The sequence below is a fragment of the Heliangelus exortis genome, chromosome 3 (assembly GCF_036169615.1).
Source record: "Heliangelus exortis chromosome 3, bHelExo1.hap1, whole genome shotgun sequence".
NCBI classification, from domain to species: Eukaryota; Metazoa; Chordata; class Aves; order Apodiformes; family Trochilidae; genus Heliangelus; species Heliangelus exortis.
Genome location: NC_092424.1, coordinates 69753758 through 69768926, shown reverse-complemented (window position 1 = coordinate 69768926; position 15169 = coordinate 69753758). Strand labels below are relative to the sequence as shown.

The following is a 15169-nucleotide window of genomic DNA, read 5'->3' as shown; positions in this document are numbered from 1 at the left end:
GTTTTGCACTTATTCAGGGTCATAGACATCAAAGTCATCCTGGAAGGAAAAATAGCACAGAAGGAACATTTACTGATGTAGTTAAGTAATACAATGAGCAAGCACATCTTCAAGGCACAGAAAGTCAGAAAAGAAAAATGTTAATTGTTTCTGAATGTCTTTTAACTAATGCATTGAATTGCTTTTCTGCAGAGCCATATTTATCTCCTACCACTTTTAAACTTTTCTCAGTTAAAATAAGAAGCTGCGAAATATTTGATGTTTCAGACTTCTTCTTTTCCTGCTGCTTTTTTATGTAGTAGGAACTGAGCTGATGGGGACAGTATTGCCTATTTCTAAAAAGAGCAAAGGTACTTCCAGAATAGTGAGAAGGAAGAAGCTTGTAATGTAGAAAGTAAAGGGGGAGAGCCATTAAAAAGGGTGAATAAATGCCCCAGACATGTATGATATTCAGAGAACTGCACAAGATATCTCTTAAATTGCTGGAATCACTTTCCATATTGATAGGATAATGGTTTTGATGTTTTAGTATGCCTCCCTAAAACTGCATGTTCTGACAGAGAACAGGGTAGAACTAAGGATTAAAATGACCAAACATCTTTACAAACCTGTGAATGCCTCAGTGTCTGTTCGGACCAACTTTAAGGTCCCCTGAAGGTCCTCATTGTGGACTTTTTTCTGGGGAATCTTCCATACAAGGAGAGGCCTAGAGAGCTGGCAATGTTGTGGCTTGTAAAGGCTCAGGAGGGATCTAATGAGTGTGCATATATACCTTGTGTGAGGTGATGAAGAAGAGGGAGCCATACTCTTCTCAGCAATGCCCAGTGTGACTGTTGACAGGACAGAGGCAATGGGCATGAACTGAAACACATAAAATACCATCTGAAGACAAGAAAGCACATTCTTACTGTGAGGGTGGTCAGACACTGGCACAGGTAGTCCAGAAAGGCTGTGGAGATTTCATCTGTGGAGGTATTCAGAACTTGACTGGACATAGTCAATCCCACATGTGCAATCACACAGCACCTACAGGATGGACAGGGGATCAGACCCAGCCAGAACGGGATTGGGAAGGGCAGGTCCTGTCTGACCAACCTGATCTCCTTTTATGATCGGGTGATCCGCCTGGTGGATGAGGGGAAGGCTGTGGATGGAGTCTGCCTGGACTTCAGCAAAGCCTTCGACACCGTCTCCCACAGCATTCTCCTGAAAAAGCTGTCAGCCCACAGCTTGGACAGGAGCACCCTGTGACAGGTTAGGAACTGGCTGGAGGGCCGGGCCCAGAGAGTGGTGCTGAACGGGGCTGCATCCAGTTGGTGGCCGCTCACTAGTGGTGTCCCCCAGGGATCGGTGTTGGGCCCCGTTCTGTTTAATAGCTTTATAGATGATTTAGATGAGGGGATTGAGTCCATCATCAGCAAATTTGCAGATGACACTAAGCTGGGGGGGAGTGTGGATCAGCTGGAAGGCAGGAGGGCTCTGCAGAGGGACCTGGACAGACTGGAGAGTTGGGCTGATTCCAACGGGATGAGGTTCAACACGGCCAAGTGCCGGGTCCTGCACTTTGGCCACAACAACCCCATGGGGAGCTCCAGGCTGGGCACAGAGTGGCTGAGAGCAGCCAGGCAGAAAGGGACCTGGGAGTCTGGATTGACAGGAAGCTGAACATGAGCCAGCAGTGTGCCCAGGTGGCCAAGAAGGCCAATGGCATCCTGGCCTGTATCAGGAACAGCGTGGCCTGCAGGTCCAGGGAAGGGATTCTGCCCCTGTACTCAGTGCTGGTGAGGCCACACCTTGAGTCCTGTGTCCAGTTCTGGGCCCCTCAGTTCAGGAAGGAGATTGAGGTGCTGGAGCAGGTCCAGAGAAGAGCAAGGAGGCTGTGAAGGGATCCAGCACAAGTCCTGTGAGGAAGGGCTGGAGAACTGGGGGTGTTCAGCCTGGAGAAGAGGAGGCTCAGGGGAGACCTCATCATGCTCTACAACTCCCTGAAAGGAAGGGGTAACCAGGGGGGGCAGCCATCCCAGTTCTCCCAGGCAGCCATCAGTAAGACAAGAGGGCATGGTCTCAAGTTATGCCAGGGGAGGTTTAGGTTAGATATTAGAAAGAATTTCTTTACTGAGTGGGTGATCAGACGTTGGAATGGGCTGCCCAGGGAAGTAGTGGATTCTCCATCCCTGGAGATACTTAAAAAGAGACTGGATGTGGCACTCAGTGCCATGGTCTGGTAACTGCAGCTGTAGTGGATCAAGGGTTGGACTGGAATATCTCAGAGGTCCCTTCCAACCCAGCCAATTCTATGATTCTATAGTCCTGGACAACCCATTTAGGGTGGCCCTGTTTGGGAGGAGGCTGAATGATTTCCAGAGTTCCCTTCAAACCTCAACAGTTCTGTGATTCTGTCATGACAGGAGACAGATTCCTGAAGGAGTCTGGGTACTCTGATAGGCTGATATAAGTGTTCCCTTGTTTATATGGCACTTTCTTATCACCCTCACATGGCACTCTTGAGGACTGATCGTGTACAACCTTTCCGACCTTCTTATGCTCCTTCTTATTATGGATCTTTCTGTGTGCCATGGACATAAATGCTTGTATTGATGACTTCTGCAGTGATCATGGCCTTCAAATGACTCCCTTGTTCAGCTTTTGAAAAACGAGACACTTGGAGTCTGGAGCTGAAGAGCAGCTTCTGAAGCCTCTTACGTTTTTCCCATGGCTGATTCTTAACTCTGCAGCTCTAAACATTTCACATGCAATCTACTGGATTTATCATTTTTTGTCAAAATTAGCTTTAATTTAGGTAGTATCACAACAAAGAAACTAAAAGCATGATTTCTTTAAGGATTCCTCATGGGCTACTAGTGTGGAAACATTTGCAGTGATTTTTTTTCCTTTGTTCACAGTTATTTTTAAATTATGAAGACTGACATTTCTAATAGCAAGTCATCTGAAAAGAAAGCCCTCCCCTGGGTCTGCATTCCACCCTACCACATCTCTTTGTAAAATTTATCTTTGAGTAGTCTGTGCCACTTTTCTTTGATCTGAGAGTGAAGGAGAGGAGGTGAAGATGATCCCAACATGATTTGCTGCTGTGAGAAATTAAGTTTCCCTTCCCTTCCACCTCCCCTATTCCCAACCCCTACCCCCCCAGTTTTCTTATGCTTTCTCTGGCTTTGTCTTTTGATGTGAGTCTTTTGAACTCCAGCCATTGCCCTTTGTTTTAAGGAATATTTGTTAAAAGATGATAGAAGAGAGACATTTAAATCAAATGCCTTGTGCTCTTTTTCTTCTTCTTGCAGAATACTCTGGGGCCTTCCAGCACTTAAGGACTTGAAACCTTTTTCTGGCCTGGGGTTCACTAGCAAGCAAAAACCACAAAACTGTCCTATAAATAAGAATTCCACAAGTACTGGGACTCATGGCATGTGGAAATCTCTCTAAATCTAATCTAATCTAAATCTAATACTGCTTGGGTTTTTTTTTGTTTGTTTGGTTGTTTTTTTTTTTCTTGTTTGGGTTTTTTTTTTTCTTTTTGTTGTTGTCTTCAGCAATATAACTTGTGAGCAATTCAGTGGTAGTGACATCTTTGGCTGGGTACAAGCTTGACCTCTGTACCTGTGACAGTGCTATCCTGGGGAAAAGTTGCCAGGTACAGAAACTTTTCTCCGTCTGGAAAAATATTATCTGGAATCAGTTCACTTCAGGTTGTGAAAATTTCCCTTTCAAAAGCATTTCCCATGATGTATACACATAAATGCCAGAGCCAGCAACCATGGGTGGTGCTATGGGTTTCAGATCCATTGGGAACCTGGTTCTGGGCTGAGTGGAGAGGGCTGGAGCTGCTGGGTGCTGTGAGTTGGGTCTAAAGGACCACATGTAATGGCATTTGCAACAAGAGAGGAGAAATTCTCTTGCTGTCAGACAGCAGCTTCTGTAGCTGTTGTACCAGCTGGAAGCACTTCTTCAAGGCCATAGGGAGTGTCTTCCACCACTGGATAGGACAATTGGGAAAAACAAGGCCATTTCAGACCAAAACTACAGAGCATGCTGTGCCCCTTAGTGAGTATCAGGGAATGGAGCAAATCCAGATGAGGAAAAATCAGGTCCAATCCTCAAGATCCTGGGCCACCAGAAAGTCCAAAGAGAAAATTTTTCCTGCTGTCCTTGCTGTCCCTGAGTTCTGTCTCTGTTGCAGGAAACTTTTTATAGCTGTCATTAGAACTGGACTCGTCACAGATTTCTGCCCAAAGGCTTCAGTCTTGAAAGATGAAGAGTAGACAAATTCATAGGAAGGGACCCAGAACAGCCTGGGAGAGTATTTCTGTCTATGGGACTCACCAGTCCCAAGGACAATGCTGAGAGTGTCAGGAAGCAGAAAGGAGCAGATACTCCACTTCAGGAGCTGGGAGAAAAGGCACCAGTGGAGGCTGTGTTCACACACCTGAAGAGTTTTGTTCTCAGTCCTGGAGTAACCCAGGGCAGCTCTCAAAATAGGAATGCTAGAGGGTGTTAGGGAACCTCCTGTGTACCACTGAAGAGGCTTTAAATAGAAAACCTTTTAAACTAAGATAGTTATATGTTGTGTAGGAAATCTAAGGCAAATTCCCATTTTCACAGAGGGGCTTTGTGTTACAGAGCTATATAAAATTCTCTCTAGTTGCCCAGTTCACTATATTTCTACTCTCATCCCAATAGACTTTGCTTTCCATTGCTGTATGATCATGCTACCTCTGTGAATCTGCCTTTTATTTTTATCACAGGCTTTTCATGTAGGGAAACTTGGTTTTTTTTTTGAAGGAAAACTCTCACTAGAGAAGAATGAAACCTCTACAGCAACAATACACTAATTCTCTTCCAAAACCATCAAAGAGTATATTCTGGAACTGCTCTCACAACCCAGCTCTCTAGGCAGGATTAATTGTATGGATGTGCTGCTGCTGGAGGTTTTGTGCTTTTAGCTGAAAGGAAATGGAAGTAGGTCTCCCTAGCTTTGTTTCCATCTGAGACAGAGTTTTTACTGAATGAGGAGACAATAGCACTTTGTCCAGCAGCTGAAACAGCTTAGCTTAGTGAAAAAAACCAAACAAACTTGCTAATGGCCTATTGCTCAACCACTGTCTTAACTTCCTCCAGAACTGTGAAGGTCAGACAGGTCTAAGTCAGAGAACTTGAATGTTGGAATGTGAATTCTCAGCAACCAAGTTGCCTCCTAAACCCTTCTGCACCTTCCTCTTCCACAGTCGTCTTGTTTCAGTGTGGAAGGTAACATGGCTACTTTTCTACTTCTGTGTCTATGCAAAATAACCAGACCTAGATAATTTCATATTGGCATGGTCTGTTATTCAAGAGTACTTGGAATCTGTATTTTCACTCTCCTAGTAGCCATCTGACCAAGAAGTACTACAATGTTATCTCAAAAGTCCATGTGTTTTCATGCTTGGCACATTTATTTTTCTGTCCTAAGCTATGGGTATGTTTAAAATTTTAACTTAAATAAAACATTACAGTTATTCATGATTGAGGAGCCTGAAGAGGGCATGCACCTTTGTACATCTTTAATTATATCTTCAAATAATTTGGAGTTTCTTCAGAAAATGTAAAGTGTGACAGTCATTGCCAAATGAGATAAAAAGAGTCTTGGATGAGTCTGCAGGTTTCACGTTGGGGGAAATTATACGAAACAAGGGTATGTGCTGGAAAAAAAACCAGGAAATGGATTAGTTGTGGCAAGAAGCAGGTGTTTTTAAAGTAGTAACTCTGTTGCCGTGCTACTTTTTTTTAAAGAAAAAAATGTGCAGAATAAAATATCTTCATGCTTCAATGTAAAAAAGAACTTAACTGGGCGAGATCTGGAAGACATTTCTCCAGTGGGCATTTTATTCTGTGGTCTGTTCTTGACTGTTCTGATGAAGCTTCCAGTAATATCCAATGCCAGAAACAAGATCCCATACCAGGTCTCTCTTGGTTTGATACAGATACAGGCAAACTCAATATTCAGAAATCTCTCCCCAGCAAAGAATGAATATGTAGGTGAACAAACACTTCTAAATGTGCTTTTGAGTACCTCTTCAGCTTCTAGATGTTTTCTTTGAAACTTACCAACATCTTTTGCATCCAGAGGAAAGCTTTTCTTTGGTCCAAGCAATATCTGACATCGTGCATCTGTGGCTTGATCTCAAGCTTAACTGTTTTGTCAGCACCTACAAAGATGAATGCATCTGTTTGCAACTTCACCTCCAGCTGCTGAGGGACATAGTAAACCAACAAGTAGTTTGAATTTATGGTATATCTGTTTTGCACAAGCAGGAAGTGAAAGCCAGACCAGGAAACTTTGCTTATGGCCCTCATGGGTTTACAGTGTTCAGATGGGCCAAGGCTCATTAAAAAATGAAGTCTGTGGGTGGTTGGTAAGTTGAACACTTGAAGCTCAATAGCAGAAATCCATGATTTCCTCAATATCAGAAACAAAATGTAGGAAAGATTGCAAAGCTTCACCTGTTATGTTAAAGCCACATCTGTTCTTGTTTGAGACAGTTAGAAATAGTAGCTGAGAGGTGTGGAAGCTAAATAAAATTATAATTATATTTGTTTCTCTAATGCAGTGGATAAAAAACTAGTCCTGTTTAGAGAAAGAAAGAAGGAACTTTAAAGAGCATATAAACAAAGTTTGTGCTTTAAAGTGCACTGTGAAAAGCAATGTATTTCTGATTGCTGTGAACTTCTGTACTAATAATTAAAACATGACATTTGAAACCCTCACATTTTCCCTCTGGTTTAAAACTCTGCCTCAGCTTTCCTCTGTATCTTGCCACAAGTTTTTTTCCTTTTTTTGAGCTTTGATTTCAGGTTGGGAAGTTTAATGAGCCAACCTTTGTAGCTTGGCTTTTAGTCGACAAACAGAAGTTTGGGTGTTGATATAAGACTAATGCTACCATGTTATTAGCAATAAAAATGGGCTGTGGTCAGCATCACTGGGGCTCAAATTTTTTTTTGAAGGAATATGAAAGATTGAAAATAATTTTAGCAGGATTAATACACCTAGAGTGGGTACATATATAACCAATTTGAAAAATTATATGTATAGTTAGATATTTCTGCAGCTTATGTTTAAATAAAGAATAATTGGGCTTGCCTTGATTTCTAGCTATGTTTTAATTTTATTGGCTTGTGTCAGTTGTGCTTTTTGCTGAGTCTTAGGTATATGGCCAGGGGGAGTAAGTCCACAGGAGCTGGCAGGAAGGTCGGACAGGTGGCATCAGTGAATTTGGACTTCCTTACACTGCGATTACCAAGCAGCTTATCTCCCTCAGCACTTGACAGTGAGTAATTATACAGTCTTATTTTTCTGGATAGTAACTCCTTCTGTGCTAGTTTCTGTGATGGATTGTAAAAATTTGGGTTCCAGCACCTGAAAATAAGCCTACTTGGAAAAAATAATACTCCTAAGGTGACTCAAGCAATAGATAAATGCTACATGCTATTTAGAGAGCCAGAAAAACACTTATGGAACAAAAATGATTCCTCCCCCATAACTTTTGCACTGCACTTCCATGAGAATTGATTTGATAACTACATCTTAGGTTAGACATTAGGACGAAATTCTTTACTGTGAGGGTGGTGAGACACTGAACAGGCTGCCCAGAGAAGCTGTGGATGTCCCATCCCTGGAAGTGTTCAAGGCCAGGTTGGATGGGGCTTTGAGCAACCTGGCCTGGTGGGAGGTGTCCCTGCCCATGGAGGGGGGTTTGAAGTAGATGATCTTTAAGGTCCCTTTAAGTTCTCTTCCAATCTAACCCATTCTGTGATTCTAAGATCTCACAGTGCACTGGGACACGAATGTTCCCATGGGTACAGACTATTAAATAGTAACAAGGAAAGTGGATACTTCAGGTTAGCCTTGCTTTAGGCTCACTGCATCAGTAACCTAACCTGGCCTTACAACTTCCACTGCCTTCTGGCCACAGTCTGCTGCTCTTGTGAGCACAACTCCCTCCCTGGGTGTGCACGTGCTGTGTTTTCACACGTGGAATCCCCACCTTGCCTGCAGTACAGACCTGCCCCCTGATCCCCATCCTGCACTGGGCCACACTGGGGCTTCTGCAAAGGGTTTGCACAGAAGCAGCTAATAGGCACCCACCTCTGAGACAGAGACCCCTGCCTCTTTCTCAAGGCCCTTGGCCCTCTTCCTCTCCTACACACATTTTGATTTTGTGTTGGTTACCTTATTTTCAAGTGCAGACAGTTTTAATGGGTGGGCAGAATGGATGTGAAAATGCAGTTAATAAAAATGTCAGCTAATGAATGAGAATGTTAAACATCTTCTGTTTTCATTAGCAAATGAGACTACTTTGTTGTGTTCCAACAGGATTATGTTTATTAAAGCTTCAATTCTATTTTCAGACTTGATGATTTATCTCTGATGTGTAGTAAGCACATTGCAATTTATTCTTGCAAAATTAAACAGTTGCAAGGTTTCTTTATATATACAATTTGTAAGTCTTATTAGAGACCTATTCTTTCTTTGAGTTTTTGGTTTTGTTTTGCTTTGGTTTGGTTTTCTTCTTGTTAAGTCCTACTTTGAAGGGCATTTATTTGCTGGAGTTTCACTTGTCTCTTGGTCTGGTGTGCTTGATCCCCAAAGCTCTTGAGTATATCTACCAGGAATTCTGCAGCATCTGCACATCAAAAACAGCCAGTAAAGCAATTAATCTAGAAAAACAGAAATGTCAGCTAGTAGTAGATCAGTGCTTAACTGTGGAAAAACCAGAAACTTTGTACAGCTCTCAGATTCAGAAGATTCAAAATGTTATCTTACTGGTCCATTTTGTTTGCTGATTAAAGTTCCGGCTATGTGATTCTTAATTAAATTATTGGTTTAACTGGTTTGTTTAAGATTGGTTAAGATCCATTCCAGCTATCTTTAAAACAAGATTTTTTTCTGTAAATGAACACAGAAAGACAGAGCTCTCGATCTCATGCCAGTATAAGGTAGGAGCAATCAGCCTAATGACAAGGAAAATACACACAGTTAGAACTGGTGTGAGATCATGGCAAGTCTCCAGGTTTGTGGGTTTTTTTGGTTTGTGTGTGTGTATGGTCTAAAAAAAATGACAAAAACAAACCCAAAAAAAGACTGAACAATAAAGCAAATATTGTGGAGCTGATTATTACTGTAATGTGCACCATTTTCTGGTATAGAAAACTGAATTTGATTGGTTATAATTTTGATAAATGGTAATTCTTGTGAATGAAATTATTGATGCTGGATGCCCCTATCAGGTTGATTATTTTTTTTTAATTAGTTACCCTGGTTGTTGCTGAGAGAAAGAAATGGAAGATAATTTTTTTTAATGTTTTCTCTACAAGACTGTGATACAGCTCTGCTTTGGAGCATACTGTGAAGGTTCATCAGGTAGCAAGATGCTATGTTTTCATTCCTGCCCAGTTTGGCCACCATAAACTAAACTAAAATATGCTATTGCAATGTGCTGAGTGGGAAGGTATTACCTGAAGTTTCTCTGTGCCATCATGTATCTATAAGCCAAAGCAAATCAGGAGTTCCTGGTGCAGTACCAGCATGGGTCTAAGTGATCCATGTTTGATTTGGGTCTGATCACTGAGGGTGAGCAGGAGGAGCTCTCAGCTTGCACCATCACTGATGCTGACTTCAGCAGAGGCAGTGGAGGAAGCTGCTGAGCTGGCTGGAGAGGTGAGATGGCAGCCAGTAAATGGGAATGAAGATTGAGGTAGAGGAAAAGCTGGGAGGCAGAGGCTAGGACTGAGACTTGGGGAGTTCCTTCCTTTTGGAAGGAAAAGATATGGGGGGAAAAGTGCACTGGAAATATGGGCTGGGGCAAGAAGGCACCTCAGGTGGGGGTGGAGGGTTGAGAATGGTTTGGTAAAGAGGTAAACTCAAGCTGCCCAAAACCAGTGATAGCAGGACTGGGAGGGAGGTGGGATGAAAATTAAAAGTTGGAGGTATGGAGACAGAACTGGTTAGATGAAGAGACAAGAGAGGACAGTGGTGGCTAAGAAAGTATAGAGGCAAAATAAAGGCAGAAGGGAAGAGCTGCCTAGTATACTCTCATCCCTAGCTTAGAGCAAAACTCAGGAGTTACTTACCTAGCATCTCTCTACTGCCACTAAAATCCACCAGCAGTGGATTTGATTGTCCAGAGCAGATCACAAATGATTCTTTGCATTCTTAATTCTAAATCCTTGAAATCAGTGGCAGAGTTCTGTGATGGATCAGAAAGTCACCACACTGCTGATGCCAAGAGGAAAGGGAAGGGGTTGTTATGTTTACTTCTTGCTCATTCCTTTTCCTCCAGCAGAAACTGCAGATTAAACAAATGCACGCAAGCAGGCAACATTTAGAAGATGCTAAGATTGTAAAAGCCTAGGATTTAAATTTCAGGAAATTTACCTTTGCTAGAGCAGTTTTAATTTGATTTCCTTTTGCATAGGCATGGTAATGCACTTTTTACATTATCACATATTGTTTTTATTTATGTCTTGGTGTGCTTCCTGGGAAGCTGTTAGATCTTTCTTGCTCATCCCAAGTCAGGATCAGCTACACATACATTGTTCCCACTGTTCCTGAACACATCGTGTACCAAACTTTAAAGCAGTCTGTTACAGAGCTTCACCAGCTTTACCTTCAAGCAAGTTCTCCTTAAAATCTATCATTGCTCTACCTTGCAAAAGACTAAGCTTGTTGCCTCTTCTCTCATTCTCTTTGGAAATAGGGGAGATGCATCTCATAGCAGCTCTGTGAAGAAGCACAGAAAGACAGGTTGTCTTGTTCCACCCGTCCAGAGTCATGAAATTATAAAAGCACAATGCAGAGCACTGAGAAGAGGGATAAAATAAAGCTGCACAGCTTCTGACACCTACCTTTGGGGTGTTGTCATCCAAAACTCTTTTGGGGCTGTGAAAGTGTAAAGAATGGTGTTGAAATCTAGACTGTTATTACTAATAACTGCATGGCTGCATTTAGATTCCCTCACAATCTGTGATTCATTGGTCACGAGCAGCAAAGTGTGAAGCTACTCAGCTCTAACCGTGCCCATCTCTATCCTGCCTGACATGAGCAGGGGGACACAAATGTACACATTGTGACAGCAGGAGACAAGGAGATTCTTCTCCTGCACGCAGAGCCAGGGGCTGTTCCTGCCACCACTTCCACAGCACTACAGCCAATGGACCATTGACTTCTTTCCAGCTCTCCACATTGCCAAGCTTGGATAACTTTTGATAATTTCTCTTCACTGGGGTTTCTGCTCTTTTGGAGGCTTCCAGCATCCAGTACCAAATGGATCCAGAGATTGCTCTGTGACTATTAGAGGTGTGAGCAGGCAAAGAGAAGAAGGCAGAGAAAAACAGGTTTTTATCCTGACTTTCTTCTCCATGTTCCTGGAGCTTGCCATGTTCTACCCTCAGCTGATGGAACTGGTGGCAGAGGGCGTGCAGTTGTCCAGGTTCTGGAGTCAGCACTGCTGCTTTAGCTATGGTGACCTCAGAGTCAAACGAACAAAGAAACAAGCAAAACAAAGCCCCAAACAACCAAAACGCCCCAAAAATCACAGCAAGAGGCAGAGTACTTGCATCTGTGCTGTGGAAGATATGTTTGCTTGTTATGTAGAGATGGAATCTACCTGGGGCTTGCAAGATGTGCCTAAGTTTCAAAATTCGAGGCCATGCTGCTCCTCCAAGTTTAGCAGGAGAGGCCCTTTCCCAGTGAATATACTGAAACTTTGCCAAAAAGAGAAGGAGCAGGAAGAATTCACTATCTGAATGAACACAAAGATGCCCTCTTCTTTTTTTATGTGAAACTTCAGTTTCTTTCTTATAGAGAGTAGTGAAATGTAAGAAAAAGCACAGAAGCAAAAGCTTTCTTCACCAACAGAGGTAGGAAAGCATAAAAATTGTTCTGGCTCTGCTGATCCTTACAATGATAATGAGATAATCTACACAAGGGAAGTCAGTATCATGCATTTGTGTAATTGTCAGCTGGAAAAGATGACAATTTGTACAGGAAGACAAAGAAGATAAGGACTGAACTAGTGGGGAGACTACAAAGGGGAGGGTTGAATACTGGCTTGCAGGCAGGTGGTTGGTGAAATTCCTATTGTTCAGCTGCCTATTACTTGACACTTTTATTAATGATCTCAGTAGAAAACACAAGAGGGTGTTATTAAATTCAGGACATTGTAATGCTAGGCAGATAAAACTGATACGGAAAATAAATGGAGTATCTCACAGGAAGAACTCACAGTTCCAAAGGCTGGAGTAGCAGAAAGGAGATAAGCATCAATAACTCAAAGTTTAAGGCTATGCATAATAATAGGAAATTCTCCTGTGAACTTTGAGCTTCTTAGTTGCAATCAACAAGAGGAGAAGAAAGAACTGGGTGTATAGTTGGCTATGGGTTGGTTGTAAACTGCCAACATATTGCCAACCGTGGCAGAGGGAAAACCATTGTATCTTACTGTGAATCAGGCCAAGAGTTTTGTAACCAGCAGAGAGAGGGAGACTGGATGCTACATGTACATGGTTCCAGAGAGGCCTCACCTGGATTATTAAGCATAATTTGGAGATTTGTATTCAGACAAGATAAATGCAGATTGGAATGAGAGCAAAGATGATCTAATAGCATGCTGATGGGAAACAGAACACGTTTTACAAAAGCAAATGAAATATCTCAGCTTGTTTATTCTAGCAAAATGGAGGCTGAGAGAAGATAAGATTATTCTCTATAAATACACCAGGAAGATAAGCACTGGGAATGGAGAGGAGCTATTTAAGCTAAAGGCCAATTTTGGCAGCAGAACAAACGGATTTAATCACTGTGAATGAATTTAAGCTGAAAATTGAAAGGGTATTTCTAAGAATCAGACAACAAAGTTCTGAAAGGGAAAGGGCAAAGGGTAGAAAACCAACAGTTTTTAAATGGTTCTTGATTTATTTATGAAAGGGATTTGTGAGATGTGATTGCTTACAATAGCAGAGTTGGGCATGTAGGATAGATGACAGGTTTTCTTTGTTTTAACCCTCTCTCTAGCTTTCTTCTTGAGAATTTAGTCTATCAAAAAGTCAGCATTTCTTTTCAGCAGCTGAAAACCTAGACATCTTTAAGATATGTGAGCCACTACCATTCAACTTAGTTTCATGGAAAACCTAATTTTCTGTCACAACCCTTTTCCAATAAAACAAGAACTTATTAAACTATTATTTGATACCTGGAACTTAGGCAAGCTAACAAACAGGTTATTTATTTCAACCCAAGTAATTCTGTGAAGCAAGAAAGTCTCCTTTCTTTTGTGTTTCTTGTTTGAATACTCAGCTTTCTAACAAAATACAGATTATGATTAAACTTATCACACTGGTGGAGCTATCTTTGTGTATCTTCACTCATACACATATAGATATAGATATACATATATTTTGTGTAAGAGGGAGTTACATAACACTGCAACTTTTCACTTAGCTGATAAATCAATATCCAATCTTTTTTTACTATTATTTTTTAATTAAACCTTTAGGAACTTGATAGCTTTAAAGTCCCATCTCTGTGTCAGATTTCTTTAATATTCACTGTTTTAAAAGTTACCCAGAGGGAACAGATGACCAGACTGGATCATTACATAGCTGCATTACTTTTGGGAACAGGGCTGAGGACATACTCATCTGAGGTGACTTACCAAAAAATCTTTGAAAAAACAGCAGTAAATTGCCGTTTTCAAGGATGGGAATTAATGGAAATTTATGACAAAAAGTAAAACTTCATGATGCATATGTAAGGCCATTAAGCATAATTTCATCTTAATTTAATAACAGATGGTTAAGCCAGTCTAAGTACTAATATAAGCCTAAATGGTTCATTTAATGTGATATTTTTCAGGTACTGTTTTTACATCTTCTCTTGATGTGATGAAGTTCATAGTTTATTATAGCATGAACACTTAGTGACTCAGATTCAGACTGAAATAACAGAACGGTTTATAATCTTTTTTCCTTCTAAGCAGACTAAAATGAAGAGAGTGCACCTTCCTTTGTGTGTTCCTCTACCTCGTACAATAATTTCTATCAGACTTTGGTGGGGGGATGGGGAGGAGAGCTGCCAAAATTACTCCCATTACCTGGCTGCCTCTCCATGCCTGAACTGGAAGGTCATTCACATCTTCAGGTACACATTTACATCGTCTGCAAGGTTCCACACAGCCCTTGCTCCATCTATTTGTTCCTCAGTGTCCCTCTGTTCCTCAGTATTTGTCTTCTGCTGTCTGATGAGAAGAGGCACCCTTTGGTAGAACAGTAGTTCCTGCAGCTTCTGCTGGAGGAAAAGGAATGAGCAAGAAGTAACCATAACAACCCCTTCCCTTTCCCCCTTGGCATCAGCAGTGTGGTGACTTTATGATCCATCACAGGAGAGCTAGACAGTACAGATTTAATCTGAATTTTACTTCTTTCTGGTTTGGTTGGCACAGTTACTTTTAAAATTTCTCTATTTTTTTCCCTTTGCACAGTACCAGTGAGCTGATTTGTGTGCTGATGCCTGTTCTGTATTGGCTGTTCATATGTCTATACTGGTCAACTAAGTAAACAACATTTGTAATAATTATTTGTAATAATTACACAGAGCTCTTTGTTTTAAGACCTGATTTAAGATCTGATTTTGGCTGTGCTCCATATGGTTGCCGATTGATGCTCAGGGTGCCTTTCATATACTAGTTTGTTTCTTCCTCTTCTCTTTCCTTTACTTTCCAGACAGGGGAAGCTACCTCATTTTAAAAGACTGAGAGCTATGTCTTCTGGGTCCTATTTGTGCCTTCATCACATTCTCACAACAGAGCTTCTCTGTGACCTGATTTCTTGACTGATAAAACATCTTCTTTAGATGTTTAGGAGGAAGCAAGGGAATATCTTATTCTTTGGCACTCTGTATCAAAAAGTCAGTGGTTTTCTTTTTAGCAACTTCTTATGCTATGTGAGAAGAGACATCACAGGCCAGATCAGTGTTTCTGTGGTCTTGCATCTGAAGGAGTGCAGTGATGGATGCATGGGAAGGGATTACAAAAAGCAGGACATTGCCCAACTTGTGATGTTTTATACTGTAGAGATTTCCTGACCTAGTGGCTGCATCTAGACCACCTGTTTACTATATGCC

General features: G+C 41.5%; 1 long non-coding RNA gene across 3 annotated transcripts in view; it reads left to right on the top strand.

Annotated features, from left to right (window-relative positions):
- The first annotated feature begins 3511 nt into the window (after positions 1-3511).
- LOC139794912 (uncharacterized) overlaps positions 3512-15169 on the top strand; it is a 28813-nt gene continuing 17155 nt past the window's right edge. For all 3 annotated transcript variants that reach the window (XR_011725312.1, XR_011725311.1, XR_011725313.1), the window contains exons 1-2: positions 3512-3649; positions 7198-7319. This is a non-coding gene — a long non-coding RNA (uncharacterized lncRNA). The remainder of the gene's footprint in view (positions 3650-7197; positions 7320-15169) is intronic.